Below are 18,697 nucleotides of genomic sequence, written 5' to 3'. Positions count from 1 at the left end.
TGACATTTGGGGAACATCTGCACAAAATCATAGTCACTAGAAACATGAACTCCACAAAGGTCTTCAAAAGCATGAGGAAAGACTGATATGAATCCAGAAAGACAAGAGAGCTTGCAGGAAGAGAAAAACAAAAGCTCAGATGTAGCTGCATCTATTTTCTGTTGCAGTCATTGCAACAGAGGCTGCCATTCACATGTGGATCTTTACAGCCACAGAAGGCGTAGCCTACCTAAAGATTGAGAAGACTATAAAAGGCACATATCCATGATTTCTGGAGATCAAAGGAGCCTATTACCCCAAGGACTTTTCTAATCAGTGCACATCATTCTCTTACTTCCTATTTTGTACTGCTGCTATGGATTTCTGCACCCCAAATACAGAACTACATTTTTTTATATTGAATCTTAGCTACCAGAAACAACCACTCCTTATGCTTTTCTAGATGGCTTTGCATTCTGTCCACCCCTCAGTGGTGTCTAGGGATGTGAATCGTTTTAGGACGATTAAAATTATCGTCCGATAATTTTAATATCGTCTTAAACCGTTATGGAACACAATACAATACAGATTCTAACGATTTATCGTTATAAATCGTTAGAATCGTGAGCCGGCACACTAAAACCCCCTAAAACCCACCCCCGACCCTTTAAATTAAATCCCCCACCCTCCCGAACCCCCCCCAAATAACTTAAATAACCTGCGGGTCCAGCGGCGGTCCGGAACGGCAGCGGTCCGGAACGGGCTCCTGCTCTGAATCTTGTCGTCTTCAGCCGGCGCCATTTTCCAAAATGGCGCCGAAAAATGGCGGCGGCCATAGACGAAAAAGATTGGACGGCAGGAGGTCCTTCCGGACCCCCGCTGGACTTTTGGCAAGTCTCGTGGGGGTCAGGAGGCCCCCCACAAGCTGGCCAAAAGTTCCTGGAGGTCCAGCGGGGGTCAGGGAGCGATTTCCCGCCGCGAATCATTTTCGTACGGAAAATGGCGCCGGCAGGAGATCGACTGCAGGAGGTCGTTCAGCGAGGGTTCCGGCGCCTCGCTGAACGACCTCCTGCAGTCGATCTCCTGCCGGCGCCATTTTCCGTACGAAAACGATTCGCGGCGGGAAATCGCTCCCTGACCCCCGCTGGACCTCCAGGAACTTTTGGCCAGCTTGTGGGGGGCCTCCTGACCCCCACGAGACTTGCCAAAAGTCCAGCGGGGGTCCGGAAGGACCTCCTGCCGTCCAATCTTTTTCGTCTATGGCCGCCGCCATTTTTCGGCGCCATTTTGGAAAATGGCGCCGGCTGAAGACGACAAGATTCAGAGCAGGAGCCCGTTCCGGACCGCTGCCGTTCCGGACCGCCGCTGGACCCGCAGGTTATTTAAGTTATTTGGGGGGGGTTCGGGAGGGTGGGGGATTTAATTTAAAGGGTCGGGGGTGGGTTTTAGGGGGTTTTAATGTGCCGGTTTTTCGATTTTTCGATTTTTCGATTTTTAACGATTTTTCACGATATTTTACCCCCCCAAACGGCAACAATACGATTCCCTCCCCCTCCCAGCCGAAATCGATCGTTAAGACGATCGAGGACACGATTCACATCCCTAGTGGTGTCAACTGTGTTATAGATCATTGTGTCAAAGCTTTTCCTTCTAACCTCTCTGTATTTTCAGCATTATCTGGCTGAAATAACCAGATAAGTATAGGGTTGCCGAAGAGCAGTCCTAGAATAGAGATGTGAATTTGGATGAACAGAATTTGAAAAATGAAACGAATAGGGACAATTTGTTTCTTTCATGGGGCCCCAAAACGAATTGAGGAGCCCCCCCCCCCCCAAATTAAACAAATACTATTTGTTTTCTTATTTGCCATTGGGTCTAGGGACTAGGCCATGGCCTATGCCCAATGTAATGCCAACACCTCAGCCTAGGCCTAGGCTTGAAGCCAAGGCTTTGCCAAGGCATAGGCCATGGCCCGATGCAGCGATTACGGCCTACACCCAAACGTGATGCCAGGGTCTCAGCCTAGGCCCACCAGGGCCTTTGCCATGAAGTGAGCAAAGGCCAAGGTCCCCCTAAAAAGTATTGCCAGGATCGGGAAATTCCCTGATTCCCATTTACCTGATCCATTAGAAATCTGACACTGTAGCCAGGCCCAGGCCTGATGCTGGAGCCCAGTCTTGAGATTGGATCCTAATGCCTGGGCCTTGGCCAGACCCTGGCCTGATACTAGGTCCTTGGCCCAGGGTTAGGCTCCAACCCAGAGGCCCAACCCCAGGCCTCATAGGAGTCTTCATTCTTCTTTCTCCAGTCTTCCTTTTTCAAATGACACTGTCCACTAGGGACACACCGGAGAAAATTAACTCCAGCGGATCCTCCCCAGTGGAGGGTGCCATTTTGATGTATGGCACTGAATTGGCACTGTGTTAAAGCATACACCTGGATCTACTAGTATAAGACCCCTAAAAAACTTTTTTGTGCTGAAATCACTTCATAACTCTAGAAACTATAAAACAAAAAGACTATAAAGAGGTGTGAAGATATTTTCATATAAATTAGCAAACCATCACCACCTCAGGATATAGATACTCTGCTGTAAATATACTAATAATCTCCATTCAAAGGGGTTGTCCAACTTTAAACTACAATGTACCCATTCAACCCCCCCCCCCCCTTTTTTTTTTAATTGTCAATAAATCTATCTATATGGGATACCAATTTTTTTCTTTTTTTATATATTTACTTCACCAATATCTATTCTTATTATTTTTCAAAAAAATTTTTAAAGATGGTAGTGGAAGTCTCATTCAGCGACCCTTTCAATTAATTTCAGATCCATTGAGTTAATGTTGGTCTATGATTCATGTATTTAATCATTGACATTCCACCATACCATCCTATTTTTTTTATTCAAAACCTGGAAAAACCCATCTATTTGTTTTTATTTATACCAATGTAGCAATATACTTCCTTAATTATTTAAAAGAATTTTCCGTCATTTACTTAACTTAGCGCTATATCATGTATCTCTGTTAAATGTCCTCCCAACAAGGCCTTGTTTCGAAATGTCCAGATTTCTTCTTCAGGGGAAATAATGATACGTCCTTCTTCTTTCAAGCGTTCTTTTGCACTGCGATGGAATTTCCTCTTGTTCATACACCCACATCTTTTATACTCCTCTTACTGCTCCAGAAACAACCAATCAGGCTCACCTTCTCAACCACTACACAACGATAACCAATCGAGCTCTTCGTTAAGTCCACTGGGAATTACTGAGTTCAATTTAAAGATCCATCCTTGTTCCTGATAGTTTTAATTTTGCCGCATCGTCTCCTCCCCTTATTGATTGCATCACTTGCTCGACGACAGTCCATCGAAGATCCTCAAACTTGTGCTGTGTGTCTATACAATGCTGAACTATAGGTGCCGATAAAGTTCCAGTGTTTAATCGTGAATGATGTTCCACCAACCTTATTCTTATCTGCCTGCTTGTCCTAGCAATGTACACCTTCGGACATGGACATAGTAAAACATAAACCACATTTGTTTTATATCTTCTTCTGACTTTTACTTTGGACACCGGATCCTGCCATACTCCTCCTTCTATTGTCTGCTCACAAAAATCACATGTTTGGCATTTTTCATGTCATATTTTACTTGTCTATATGGGTATGTACTACTTGATCTCTGATATTTGCCCCACGGGATATTGCAATTAAAGGCATGTCTTTAAATAATTCATGTAATGCCAATACATGCCAATGGTGTCGTATTGAGTCAGCTATCATAATCATATACTATCAACCACCATCCTCCTATTGGTATTTTTCTTTTTTATATGTCAAAATTTTATCAATAATTGTAAATATAAATGTCTTTTATGTCTATGAATAAATTTTCCTTTAACAATGCTCCGCATGTGTTGTAAGCCAAAACTAAATCATTTATATTTCTGTCTTCCTCGGCCTCAATATCTTACTGTCCTCCCAACGAGGCCGCGTTTCAAATGGTGTCCTTCATCAGCATACAAAACAATACATTCAAATCCTGGTGTCACCTCAGTAAGAGCAACACAACTTTCTTCCACTGCCAAACAGTTTGTGAAGTAAATCAAAACCCTACAAAAAAGACACCAGAACCTATACAGCAAATTTGTCATAACAGCACTAACTCCCAGAACTCAAACAGCAACAAGCCTGTCTATGAAAAGGCAGCAATACAAATATTAAATACTTCAGGCCCTAGAGAACAGTATACCTCCTATCAGAAAAACATAATAGACTGAACTCCTATAGATATCAACACACTCAAGCAGAATATCTCACTTCTGTCACACAGGCAGAACACAGACCAACCCTTACCTAATTCTAAATAAGGGGCCACAAATTAAAAACCATAGCATGCAGACAAAAACTTAAAACCCTAAGCAGTGCAGCACTGGACAAAAATAAACATAAATGCATTTCTGTCTATACGCAGCAAAATACAAATGTATAAGTAATGCACAGTCCAAAGTTGACGTATTTCAATCTCTAAAAACTGAAAATAATATGTGTTCTTTTCTACCTTAAGGTGGTAATTTTAAAATGAGCGTGTGTGCATCCATATACGCGCATATCAGCACGCAAGCGAAGAGACACTGGAATTATTAATTGTGCATGCACTTGCGCGTGTATGTTTCAAAATACACCAACTATGCATAAGTGTACTCCTAATTTTAAGAGGTTACTCAAGCACAGCTAGCGCATGTGTCTTCCATAGGACTTTGCCAGCTTTTACACGTGTATGTGTGCAGATTTTAAAACATGCTAGCATGAGCCAGTTTCCCAGTTTTCCAATTAGTCCATCAGTCTCTCCAGTTAATATCGAGGTCTTTCAGACCCCTCTGGTTCTTCATCCTGCACACCGCCCAGTTGATCCAGACCCTTCACATTGCCCTGTAAGCCCTAAAACTTGAGATCTACAGACTTGCTCATGATCAGGAGCAGCAGTAAGGTTATGCGGATATCTTGCGTATGCTCGCTGCAGTTTTCAGTTTTAAAGTACGGAGTTATGTGCATATGTGTTGGCCTCACCCTGGAACACCCATGCCCCACCCCCTTCCCCCCACTTATTCCTCATGCACGTAAGGGTACATTTGCTTATAATTTGCGGGTTTAAAAATCCATGTTGCTCATGCATTTTTGTCAAGTAACGCTTTAAAAATCAATCTGTTATTGTCTGGGCATTTTAGATTTCTAATTAGGTTGGTTCTGGTCTCTTTTTTTCAATCTTCTCCTAAGTTCTTTTCCAGGGTCTCCTATCCATGGTCACTGCTCAAGAGTTGTACCTAGTAGCTGGATTCAGGGTCAGTAATTGCAGGGTTCTGGAAGGTGCCCTTGTGCATGGCCCCAGCCCAGGACAGTCACTGCAATAACTGGACTAAGTATCGTGGGGGCATTATGAAAATTGGTGGAAAAATCCCAAGATAGTTGCGAATGAAAGTTCATGGAACCAGAATGCAGTCCTAATTCTAACTGAGCTGGAGGCCCAAAGGAGCAGGATGAAACTACCAGGTCATAAACAATTTTGGTTTTTTTTCAAATTTAAAGAATATTTTCTCCTTATCTGTTTCAGTGTGCTATTTGGACCTACCATTTTCATTTGTCATGAATGGGCTCTCATGTAAATCTACAAATACACATATCATGTAAAAACAACAAAACATAGACAAAGACAAACAGAAACAAATTGCCAATATGTTCCAAGAACCAAGTCCCAAGCAACAGAATTGTCTCCATCATAACACTTCAACCTAACGCTGACCAAGAGCAAGAGGAAAATCAATACTGTAAGACATTAAGTTGGAAATGAAAAAGCCTTTAACCCTAGTTCTAAAAGTTAGTTGTCACAGTCAGTGGCTCATAGGACACCCCCATGAGCCACCTAACTCACCCTCTGACCCAGCACCAGCACCTCCGTGGCCGGGATGCTGCCTCCTCTGACCAGGGGCACTTCGCACAGTTCGCGCATCGATGCTGCAGCTGGATGCTGCCATCTTCCAGCTCCTCTGGGCCCTTCTCTTAGGTGTGCGTGCACGGTAAGCACCTATATTTAAAGGGCCTTTGTAAAGAAAGGAACCGTGGTGCTCGGTGATGATGTCAGCAGGACTTCACTATTTAAGCACGGCCTGCACTCCTTGTCATTGCCTCAGCAACGGGTTTCCTAACTAGTAGCAATGCACGTTGCCGCAGAGTTCCAGTGTTCCTTGCCTCTCCAGCCTTGCCTTGTCCAATCTTGCCTCTCCAGCCATGTCTCTTCAGCCTTGCTTTATCCAGCCTTCTTTCCCCAGCCATGCCTTCTCCAGCCATATATTCTCTAGCCTACCTTGTCCAGCCTTGTCCTGTCCATGTTGTCCAGTGTCTTCTATGTGCCTTCATCCACCAGTGGCCTGACTCTCTAGATCTTGACTTCTTGGCTGGACCTGATCATGATTGCCTGCCGCCTGGATCTGACCTCTTGCCTAGACCTGACCGTCTGTGTTAGCTACCTGCCTTGACCTTGGCCTGTCTCCAACTCCATTAATTTGCTGCCTGCCCTGATCCCAATGTGCCTTTGGTCTCTGACTCTCTTCACCACCCTAGGGACCCACCTAAGTCCTGCCAACCACCAGAATCCAAGGGGCCAACCTGCGGGGGATGCAGCTGGCAGAGATGAAACGCTAGACTGTCCTGCTACAGAGTGCATTTGCCAGCTGCAGGCGTAGACTTCATAGATTCACCTACAAGGCAATGTCAACTACACCGCAGCACAAAGGGCTCGCACCACCGCTACCATCACATTATTTCCTCTAGCGCCTTAGTAGTTAGTCTTATAATGGAAAATCCCTTCCATATTCAGATACTGGCCAGCTAGCAAAGTTAGCCAGATAAACTTATCTGGCTGACTTTGCTGGGATATTCAGTGTTGCGCTCATGCTGCTGAAGATACCTGGCTATGTCATAGTTAGCTGGATAACTTTATCCGGCCAACTTTAGGATTTCTCTTCAGTGTTTATCAGCTAAGTTAGCCAGATACCCAGTCCCATTCCCAAGCTAGCTGGATAAATATCCAGCTATCTCAGGGCTGGTCAGTCCAGGAGGTTTTTCAAATCCCACAATTTGTCCAGCTGAATTGGAACTTAGCCACCCCCACCTCCCCAACCCACAGGGTGGGTTGGGGAGGTGGGGGGTGATGGTGTTACATTGGTCTGCTTAGGGCGCTACAGACCCTTGCACTGGCCCTGCCTGTCTGGCTGTGGGGTGACCAGGACAGGTTTGGGAAGTCCTGGGCAAGAGAATGGTGAATAGATGACCCCATGAGTGCATACATGTTTTGACCAGCCTTCTGTTTTAAAGTTTCATCTAAGAGTATTCTGTGAGGGCCATAGTCAGTGTCATTTGACTGGCTAAGTTATGATCTCTCTCTCTCTCTCTCTCATTGCATACACCATATCACACAAACCTATCAACTGCTCCGTGACTGCTGTCACTCTTCCTTTCACATTTTGAAAATGGTGCCCTCACGTCAGTGGGTGGCCACCCTAGTCCCTCCTAATGGTTGCACCGGCCCCGCAGCCAGGTTTTCAGGCTATCCAGACTGAACATGCATGCTATACACTTGTATATATGGAAACACAATGTATGCACATTTGGGCTGACGCATATTCATCGTGGATAACCTGAAAACCTGCCTGGCTGTGGGATCCCTAGGACAGGTTCAGGAAGCCCTGCTCTAACCTCTCTGCGGCATTAGTTTTGAGTGATTAATAGCCTCATGAACTCCAGGACATTTGTGGTTAGCCATGTTTTTAAACCTTGGTTTTAAAGATAACGTTTATGACAGTCTTGAGTGGATGTTGAAAACCATGAGGTCTATGCAATTAATTCTTATTAGTATGGTAATACATTGTGCTAAAAATGAGAACTAGGACAGCTAATGACAGCATTATGCACATTCAAATAATTGGTAATTAATTACTTACTCATTTCTAATGATCAGGAGATGTCTGGAAACTCTGAGGGCACAATCGGCAACCACGTGTATTCCCAAATAATTATAGAAAGTTAAGACTTGGAGGAAGCATTTTAAGTTCACCTCAGCAGATGATATTGTGATTATTGTCTTAAGCAGAATTTAATTGGGAAGGTAGTAGTTAATTGATTTCTTAGGGTATTAATTAAGAAATAATGAGAATAGAAAAAAATGAATCTCTTGGCCATTTTTTTTAGGAGGTGATATATTTGATTTGTCTGATGCCACGTATTGACAGATTTGTTAACTGTAAGCTTAGAAAACCCGATATCTATGCACACTGAAAGGGAAGAAGAAGGATGCTGTTCAAAACAGAAGCTAGAATGGCAACTTTTTCAGAAATAGAAAGCAAAAATGAAACTCTTCACTGAATTTATTCGTACATCACTTTAAACATAGTAAGGGAACTAGAAAAGAAACAGAGGAGGGCAACCAAAAAATAAAGGGGATGGAACAGCTCCCCTATAATAAAAGACTAAAGAGGTCAGCTTGGAGAACAAATGGCTGAGGGGAGCTATGCTAGAAGTCTATAAAATAATAAGTAAAGTAGAATGGATAAACGCAAATCTTTTGTTGTTATGCTCAGGCTTGTGGACCCTTGGCCGAAGAGAGGATGGAATACCTTTCGGAGGGTCCGTAGGCTCTCTCGTCGGGTGGCGAGGCAGAACAGGAGGCAGGACCAATTGACCCTTGGCACTGGAGGCTGAGGTGAATACGGAGGCGATGAAGAGTCGAGACGAGGCACTGTGTCTTCACCACTGGTGGTCTGCGGTCCCCCCGGGAGGAGCCCGTAGGGACCCGACCGCTGGGACTTAGGTGGACCTCGGGAGGTCAGGCAACGGTGCAAAGGCCAACTGGAGCTTTGCCCTGGAAGCCCACGGTCCCCCCAGGAGGAGCCCGTAGGGACCCGGGCCGCTGGGACTTAGGTGGGCCCTTGGAGACGGAGTCTTGAAGAGGTCCTAGGTCGAGTACCAGAGGATCAACGCTCACCAGTCCAAAGTCAAGTGCCAGAGAATCACCGCTTGCCAAGCCAAGGTCAGGAACCAGAGAATCACCGTAAGCCAATCCGAAGTCAAGAACCAGAGAATCACCGTAAGCCAATCCGAAGTCAGGAACCAGGAACACCAAGACGAAAACAGGAACCAGCATCCAAGTACAAGGAACTCGCCAAGTCAAGCAGACTAGACAGCGAAGGGACGTTGCCGAGTCAGGGAATGAGCAGAGGAAGTCTCCTTATATACTTCCTCTGCTCAGGCTCCTAAGGAACAGCTGTGGTGAATTAAAGGGATCAGGTCCCTTTAATTCTAATGAAGGGGCGTGGCCTCGAGCCTAAGGATGGCGGCGGCCATCTTTGATTCCCTCCGCAGAGGAAGGGCTGCAAGAACGGCGCGGGAGCAGAGCAGGGACGGCCCTCTGCCCCGCGGTCAGGCCGGGGAGCCGCGCCGGGCACCGGGTCCGGGGTTTCCCGAGGTTGTCGCGGCGGACTGCCACCGCGGAGGAGGTAGGGGAGCGCGGTCGTGGAACACCACAACCGCGGAGCACAACATTTGTTTACACTTTCAAAAAATACAAAGACTACTGGACATTCCATGAAGTTACTAAGTAGCACAATTATAACAAATCGGAGGAATTATTTTTTCACTCACTGCACAATTAAGTTCTGGAATTCATTGCCAGAGTATGTGGTAAAGGTAGTTAACATTGCTCAGTTTTAAAAGGTTTGGACAAGTTCCTGAAGGAAAAGTCGATTAACTGCTTTAGCCAGGTAGACTTGGGGGAAAGTCATTGCTTATCTCTGGGAGTAAGCAACATGGAATCTATCTACTCTTTGGGATTCTACCATGTACATGTGACCTGGATTGGCCACTGCTGGAAACAGCATACTGGGCTTGATGGAATTTTGGTCTGGCACAGTATGGAAGTTCTTTGTTTTGTATGTTCTTTTACATGATCATTTACTGAAAAGAAATATAGTTCTTGACCGTATGGTGAAAACTCCTTTCCAGTTTAATATGCAGTCCAGAAACTGGCCTGCATGTTAGAAAATCTGTCCACAGACTGTGTAACAAAATTTCCTATAGTAATATCCATGGTGGATCTTGTACTGTATGTTCCATCTATCCAAGATGGTAGAATACAAAGATGACAAAAAAAAGTCTTGAATAAGGAATGATATCTTACAAGCAGTCATATTTTATGGTGGGCGGGCAGCAAGGATATATCTTTAATAGTATGTACAGATTGGATAAGCTAATTTGGTCTTTTTTCTGCCATCATACTTGACCAATAGGAATATTTAGAGTTGGTTTATAATCTGTAGGGATGATAACCAGTATCAAAATAACTGAAAGATGATAATTTTCTAGTCTAAAACCAATCACAGCTGGATGCTTAGGGCAACAATGAAAGCATAATAAATAGTCACCACTGAGAAATAAGAAGATGTGTGAGCATTTCATGATAGAGCAGCTCCCTATGAGGAAAGGCTAAAGAGGTTAGGGCTGAGGGGGGATATAATAGAGGTCTATAAAATCACAAGAGGAGCAGAATGGGTAAATGTGGATCTGTTATTTACTCTTTCAGATAATACAAGGACTAAGGGGCATTCCATGAAGTTAGCAAGTAGCACATTTAAACAAATCAGAGAAAATTAGTTTCCATTCAACACACAATTAGGCTCTGGAATTGATTCCTAGAGGATTTGATTAAGACAGTTAATATAGCTGGGTTTAAAAGAGGTTTGGACAAGTTCTTAGAGTGTCCATAAACTGCTATTAACCAAGCAGACTTAGAGAACAGCCACTACTTATTTCTGCATTAGTAACATGGGATATATTTACTGTTTGGGTACTTGCCAGGCACTTGTAACCTGGATATAGTTGCAGTGGAGAAGGTACAGAGAAGGGCAACCAAAATGATAAAGGGGATGGAACATCTCCCCTATGAGGAAAGGCTAAAGAGGTTAGGGCTGTTCAGCATGGAGAAGAGACAGCTGAGGGGGGATATGATAGAGGTCTTTAAGATCATGAGAGGTCTTGAATGAGTAGATGTGAATCGGTTATTTACACTTTCGGATAATAGAAGGACTAGGGAGCATTCCATGAAGTTAGCAAGTAGCACATTTAAGACTAATCAGAGAAAATTCTTTTTCACTCAATGCACAATTAAGCTCTGGAATTTGTTGCCAGAGGATGTGGTTAGTGCAGTTAGTGTAGCTGGGTTCAAAAAAGGTTTGGATAAGTTCTTGAAGGAGAAGTTCTTTAACAGCTATTAATCAAGTTTACTTAGGGAATAGGCACTGCTATTAATTGCATCAGTAGCAAGGGATCTTCTTGGTGTTTGGGTAATTGCCAGGTTCTTGTGGCCTGGTTTGGCCTCTGTTGGAAACAGGATGCTGGGCTTGATGGACCCTTGGTCCGACCCAGCATGGCAATTTCTTGTGTTCTTATGATTGGCCACTGTTGGAAACAGGATGCTGGGCTTGATGGACCCTTGGTATGACCCAGTATGGCAATTTTTTTATGTTCTTATGTTTTTACTTTCCTTCTTTGTACAGAAAATTGCACATGGTCATAATAACATTATGTGACTTTCTCTGTAATAAATACATATTTAAACATTCTAAATGTCTTCCTCTATAGAAGCTAGGCAAGAAATGAGGCTGAAGACCTTAGGCATTATCCAATAGCAAGGTAGCTTTAAAAGTACTTGATGACATCATAATGTGACCTCCCTCAGATTTCAACTGTACTAAACTAATTGGTTGGCTTTCCTATAAGCAATCAAAAAAAGAGATTCTAACAGGCTAGTTTTAAAACTAGTGCACGTACGCCCATATCGGTGTACAAGTAGACATATGCTGGAATGTTAAATCATGCACACGCATAATTTAAAATACTTCGCGTAAGCATGCTCCTAATTTTACGAGGTTACTCGAGCAAACCTATTTTGCGTATCTTACATAGGATACGCTTTAAAGCATGTATGTAAGCGGATTTTACAACCTGCTCACACAAGGGATATTCCCAGTTTTTCTAGTCCGTCCACCAGTTTACCCAGTCAATCTCAAGGTCATTCAGACCCCTCTGGTTCTTCATTCTGCACGCCCCCCAGTTGACACAGACCTCCTCACCCTGTCGCTTAAACCCTGAAACATAAGATCTGCAGACTTGCTCCTCATCAGGAGCAGCAGTAAACTTGTACAGCTAACAAGCTACTGTGCAATCTGGCCTCCGGTTTCAAAATACAGAGTTACAAGCGTAACTGTTGGCCCCGCCCCTTTTCTGCCTCCTTTTTTATTTCCTCGCACATGGGCATACGTGCACATAAATCGTGGCTTTTAAAATCCACATTGCTCATGCGTATATGAGCAAGCAACATTTTTAAAATCAACCCCTAAGTGATGCAGGTATTGAGGGCGCATGAAAACTGTGAGCAGGGTTTCCCTGGATGCTCCTCTATCTGTGGCACAAATTTGATTGTACGATTCAAAAATGATCAGGGTGCAGACACACAGACATGATGATCTTATAAGGCTAGTTTCCCTATGGGTTAAAATATTTTACAGTTAACTGGAATCTGTATTTAAAATGATTGTGGTACATCTTCATATTTTAACTGCTTTGATGTTTGTCATGCTATCCTATGTGGATATTCTTGAATGTACGGTTACAAAATCTCTGTGTCTGTTGAACCCTGCTTGCACCGCAGTCTTTTACATTTGGAGGGGCATTTTCAAAGGAACCTCTGCAGGTAAAATAGTGCTTTATCTGTAGAAATAGCCTGTTTGAAAATTGCCCACTCAATATGTGTGTAAAATTACTTGCATTCACCCCGTCTGCATGCAATTTTATGCGCACAGCGGAGAGGTTTTCTAGGAGGTAGAGTCGGGCAAGGCTTGTCAGGAAAACTCCCCGCACAAATCAAAAAGTTTAACTTGTGCAGGGAGTTTTGCCCGGATAATTTTCAAAGCAAACTTATGCGTGTAAATTTGCTTTAAAAACTGGTGTAATTTTGTGCATGTAACAGCTCGCTGATTTATGCAAACTGTTATAAAATCCCCCCTTGGTGCATATGTGAGTGGTTTATAATGGAAAGTGGAAGACATATTTCACAAATGTCAGTGTTGATTCTGAAACAGATGGTTACATTTTGACCTTCTCTCCCAGAAATGTCATTTTCAATGTTCAGAATCAGGTCACATCTTTGTCACATCAGATTTTCATCTGAATCCATTTTGATTTTGATGAGTAAAAGCAGTTGTGACTTGGGGAAGCTAAGCCAGTCCACAGGTGGTGTACACTTCTGTCATTTATACCCCTCCTAATTTATACTCACCTATGCACTTTGTTTTTGTTGAAGCTGGGCTGTTGATTTTATTGTATCTGGATGCTTGCTTGTCTCCCAGTAGTGCTTCAGGAGGTGATTGCTATCTTTATAATCTTCCCTGAGGCAGCATTAACTTGTTCCACCATTTGTGAACCTGTTCTTAACAATCTCCTCCTCTGAGTTTGCTTTCCAGCTGTTAATGCTAGCCATCAGGTTAAATATACTGAAGTAGTACTAGCAAATGTATCTGATGACAACTACTAAGCAGCACACATGTTTAAATTAGAGTTGTGGAGGTCAATATTAGGTAAGCCGGCAAGCAGACAAGTTATACAGCTACAATTAGCTGGCTGACTTGTCCCAGATATTCAGTGGAATAAGTGACCCACTGAATATTACTGATTAAAGTTACTAGGCTATCTGTAGCTGGAGAACTTTAAACCTAACCGGATATCTTTTGACTATCACCTGTTAGATTTAAAGATATCCAGCTTTGTGTAACCAGATAACTATAGCCTTAACTGGCCATATTCAAAGGAATATAGCTGGTTAAGTGAAGCTGCAAGATTTATATGTATTAAAAAAAAAAAGGAAGGTCTTGAGCCTAGTGGTCTATCACATCCCTCCATCCCCACCCAAGCTCAGCAAACAGGGCTGAGCCTGCAGCCCCAATACCTTTCAAATATATTTATTTATTTTTAAATGTATTTAAATGATAAGATGCTGGCCTACCACAACCCGGGCCCAGCACTTCTGCAATAACTAGAGAAGCTACGCTGCTTCCCACGGTCCAGGATGAAGAACTTACTCATTTAATGTACTGGGAGGATGGGAGGGTTAGGGTGGGGTGGAAGGGGAAGGAAGGGAAGGGTCTTGGGAAGGCAAAGTTTTGTTGATTTTAAATGGGAGTTGGCAAAGAATGGCACAGGATCATTTAAATAAATAAATAAACCCAAATCTTTAATTAAGTTTGAGGGGGGCTGCAGACTCGACCCTACATTTCAAATTCAGGGAAATGACAGATGGCCACTAGGCCTGCAACCTTTTTATGTAATCCTGCAGCTCCCCTTAACCAATTATATTCTTTTAAATATAGCCAGATAAGGATAAAGTTATCCAACCACATGGGGCAGAAAAACATTAGATCTTCTCTTAGCCAGATAAGTTATTAGGCTAACTCATTCCTGCCCTGTAATGTCCCCAACACTCCCTTTTCTTATATAGTTAAATCTTAGCTGGATAATGACTTATCTGGTAATGTTTAGCCAGACAAACAAGGGGGATATTCAAAACTTGCCATTTAACTTGTGAATTATCCCACTAAATGGCTTTGAGTATGGCCCGCATAATGTTTGGATTGTCATCAGATATTTCGAACCTACCAATGAAACAACTGTCCAGTTCCTCAGATTTAAATATACTTTGGTTTGCTAAAAAAAAAAAAAACTGTGACTACTGAGAAACTTTCAAAGCTGAGAGATATTTTCCTTGAAACTCTTCTTGTCTTCCAGTGGTTATGAAATATAACTTAACAAACAAATATACCTCTGTGAAATGAGCTAGTCTTTTAAATAATGCACACAGTCTTTTTACCTTCTCAGTGGATTTAATAATATAAACTGTATGTAACAGTAAAGAATAATATATGAAATAAAAGAAAATGCACTCTGTTAATCCACCTCTCGTGCTTCTTTTACTGTTGTTGGATAATACGGGTATATTTCCTGTTGTGTGTACTCGCCTTGCAGTAGACAGTGGTGGTAGTTTTTTTCACAAGATTTTCTTAAAGGATTCTCAGTTCTTCTCTCTCTCTCAGCTCTAATGAAGTTTATTAACTACCATGGGACCACACAATTATTGATTTTATTACCTGGCTCTCATTCTATATGCATACTGTACACGCAAAAAGCAAAATGGAGAACGCAGGAGATTCTACGCCAGTAGGCAGACAGAAAGACTGGAATCTGCTGTGGGCCATTTTGGTTTTTATCTGCCATAATATACTAAGTTACTATGTTACTAAAGACATTTGCAGACAAACAGACCCACCAGACTTCTTGCTGGACATCAACAGATATATGGGAAAATACTGACTGGATCCACAGGACCATCCAGAGCTAATTCTTCAGGCCTTCATATCCCTCTGGGCCAATAGCCACTGGTGCACCCTTGCCTCCTCCACTTAAGCCTTCTGGTATCCCTCTCCAATCCCAAGACAAAGATCAGGATGCTGAAGGGGTCTGGGTTATGAAAAAAACATAGTAGATTGAGTCCATAATATGCAAATCCAACTATTAGTCCAGATAAAACACTAACTTGCACTCTAGCAACACATATAAAGCAATCATCAAGGTGTGCAAACATACCCTTCTAACACAGAAAGATAAGGGTAAAGACATGCCAGATTGACCAGAGTTGGACTAACAGGGGTACTCATCCTGAGAAGATCAGCTGAAGAAAGGCTGGTAGGTAGTGGCTTGGGATGGCAACAGCAGCAACTAGTAGCCATTCTGGCTCTCAGTCAGGCAATGAACAAGTTTGCATGATGCATATCTCTTTATGTCATGCTGGTATGTGTTCCTTTTCAAATTTAATGTTAATTGGGCACGTATTTGCTACATAAGATGCCCCTCTTTATTAAACAATCAAGATCAACTCCCCTTCCCCTTCTCCCCCAAGAACTATCCTGTAAAACACAGGACGCTAGTGTTACTGAGATCTTGCTGGTGTTTTAGGGACAATTTTGAAAATCAACACCAACTACACTTGAAGAGTCAAGGGGATACTCCATACTGTTTGATTCTTACAGAATCAGTGATGTGCTTCCAGTTTCTTATGAAAGCACTCTCACTAGCTCTGTCCCATTTGTTGAGGCACTACGTTTCATAAAATTGTTTAATCCTGTACCACGTCTCTCCATATAATAAGAATAAACTGTACATAGAACATACTGAGGTCCATATTCAAAGGAGTCAGCTGGCTAAGTTGGCATTTAGCTGGATAAATGTTGGCATTTAGCTGGACAAATTTCCTACCTGTTTGACCACACCAGATTTATCCAGCTAAATCATAAGCCTGCTAACAATTTAGCCAGATAAGTCAGGAGAGTCCAAGTTGTTGCTGGGCAGAACAAAGTTAGCCAGATAACTTAGCTGGATAATGCTGATATTTAGGGTTCCCTGGCTAAATTATCTGGAAAAGTTTAGGGCTGCCTGAGGGTAGTCCAGATAACTCTGAGGCCTTTATTCAAACTTTAATTAGCTGGATAAGTAGGACGTATCCAGATGAATGGCAGCCACTGATTATCTGGCTATGTTCAGCGGCTGCCACTTAGCTGGATAAGTCACTTACCCTGCTAAATAGATGGCTGGATAAGTTGTGGGCAGGTAGTGGATGGATTGGGGAAGCTCTGCTTATCTAGTTAACTTAGCTGAATGGCAGATCAAACATAGCCGGATAAACTTATCTGGCTAAGTAGCGATTGTAACGGGGATATTCAGCAACATAACCATGTGGCTAAATATCCCATATAAGTCTTATCGGGCTAACATACATAGATGTTCAGCTTTGAATATTGGCCCTTTTAAGCTTATCCTGCTATCCCCCAGCCCATCCTACCCATCCACCTGTAACCTCTACCCCCACCTAAATGGAAACTCTCAAAACTCCCACATTCGTACCACTCCTAGCAGCATCAAGTAGACTTGAGGAATTTGGGGGGGGGGGGTTCTGGGAGAGTGGCGAGGAGGTTGGAAGGGGGCCTGGAGACAGACTTAGATTTCATATTGGCAGGGGAGCACTTCAAGTCACTATGGTCACATATTCTGTTGACGGGGTATACGGGAGGGCAGGGAAAGGGATCCCCAGGCCAACTCTCTATCCTTATTTGGATTGGAGTTGGCATGGGATCCCAGGGATTTCCCCACAGGCTTTTTTTTATTCTGGGGGAGGAGAGCCAGAGGAAATTGTAGCTGGTGGCTAGCCGTGGATCTCACTTCTTTTGTTAAAAGGACCATAAGGATAGATGAGGGTGCGCTGTTACAACAGGTTCACTTCTTTAAAAAAAAAAAAAAGACCAACAGGAGGATGGGGCATAGGGATAGGAAATGCAGGCTCACTTTAAAAAAAAAATAGAGCGTCGGGAGGGTGGAGAATTGGATAAGTTATTCTTTTTAAAAAAGAATATCAGGAAAGTGGAGACAAGGGGTATGGAGACCTTTGACTAATTTCATTTTTAATAAGGGGAACATTGGGCATGTGGAACATTTATTTAAAGGAGAGTTGGGAGCATGGGGAAAGAAAATAGGGCCAGCGGGGCTATCTTTTTGGGGGAAAAAGGCACTTCAGGAGTGTGGGGGATAGGGGATGGGACTGTAACATAGTTTTTTTTTAATGAGGAAGGGAGATTTAGGACTGCTTTTGCAAAGTAGTGCTGGAAATCAGTGCTAACCACCTACATATTTTGTCCTGCTCTAACATTACCCTCAGGCTTGCCTAGAATTTGTCCAGGTAAATTTAACTGCCTATTAAAATTTAGGGGGATAAATTTAGCCAATTAGGATGTCTAATTTTCAAAGGCTTTGATCCAGCCAGCTAAAGTCTTACTTAGCCAAATAGATCCCTTTGTATATTGACCCCCTAATGTATGCTTTTCTTCCAATTCCTCTTACAACAATTTACAAATTAAGGAAGGGCAAAGTGAAAATGATTCTAATAGCTTCCTTATGGCCATGCCAAATATGGTCTCCATGGTTCCAAAACTAGCTGTCATGCAGTCAATTCATCTCCAGATCTTCCCAGATCTCATGCAATTCAATGGGACCCTTCTTCACCCTAACCTTCAATCTCTAGCACTACCAACGTGGATATTGAATACAGGGTATTCCAAGTGATGTCTTTGCCCTCAAAAGTAAGAGAAGGGCTTCTAGTGGCAAGAAGGCCATTTGCAAGCCATTCTAAGAACTTTAAATGGAAAAAGATCTCTATTTGGTGTTTATCTCAAATTCAAAATCTTTTCAAATATTCAACCTCAACCATACGTCAGTACCTACTCAACTTTTCCAAGACAGGATTGAAATCTAATTCTGTCAGAGTACATTTGAGAGCTATTGCAACATACCATCACTTTTCAGAAGGCATTCCAGTATCTTGCCTCCCTTTGATGGCAAAGTTCATGAAAGACCTTTTTAATCTTCATCCACACAATGGGATCTTAATCTGGTACCTTCCAAATTGGTGAAACCTCCATTTGAAGCTATTGCAATAGTTGATATAAAATTCTTAAATTGGAAAGTACTGTTTTTGATAGCAATAACCTCGGCCCTCAGAATAAGCAAACTCT

Source organism: Rhinatrema bivittatum, chromosome 1, assembly GCF_901001135.1.
Source record: "Rhinatrema bivittatum chromosome 1, aRhiBiv1.1, whole genome shotgun sequence".
Classification (NCBI taxonomy): domain Eukaryota; kingdom Metazoa; phylum Chordata; class Amphibia; order Gymnophiona; family Rhinatrematidae; genus Rhinatrema; species Rhinatrema bivittatum.
This window is presented reverse-complemented; position numbering follows the sequence as displayed.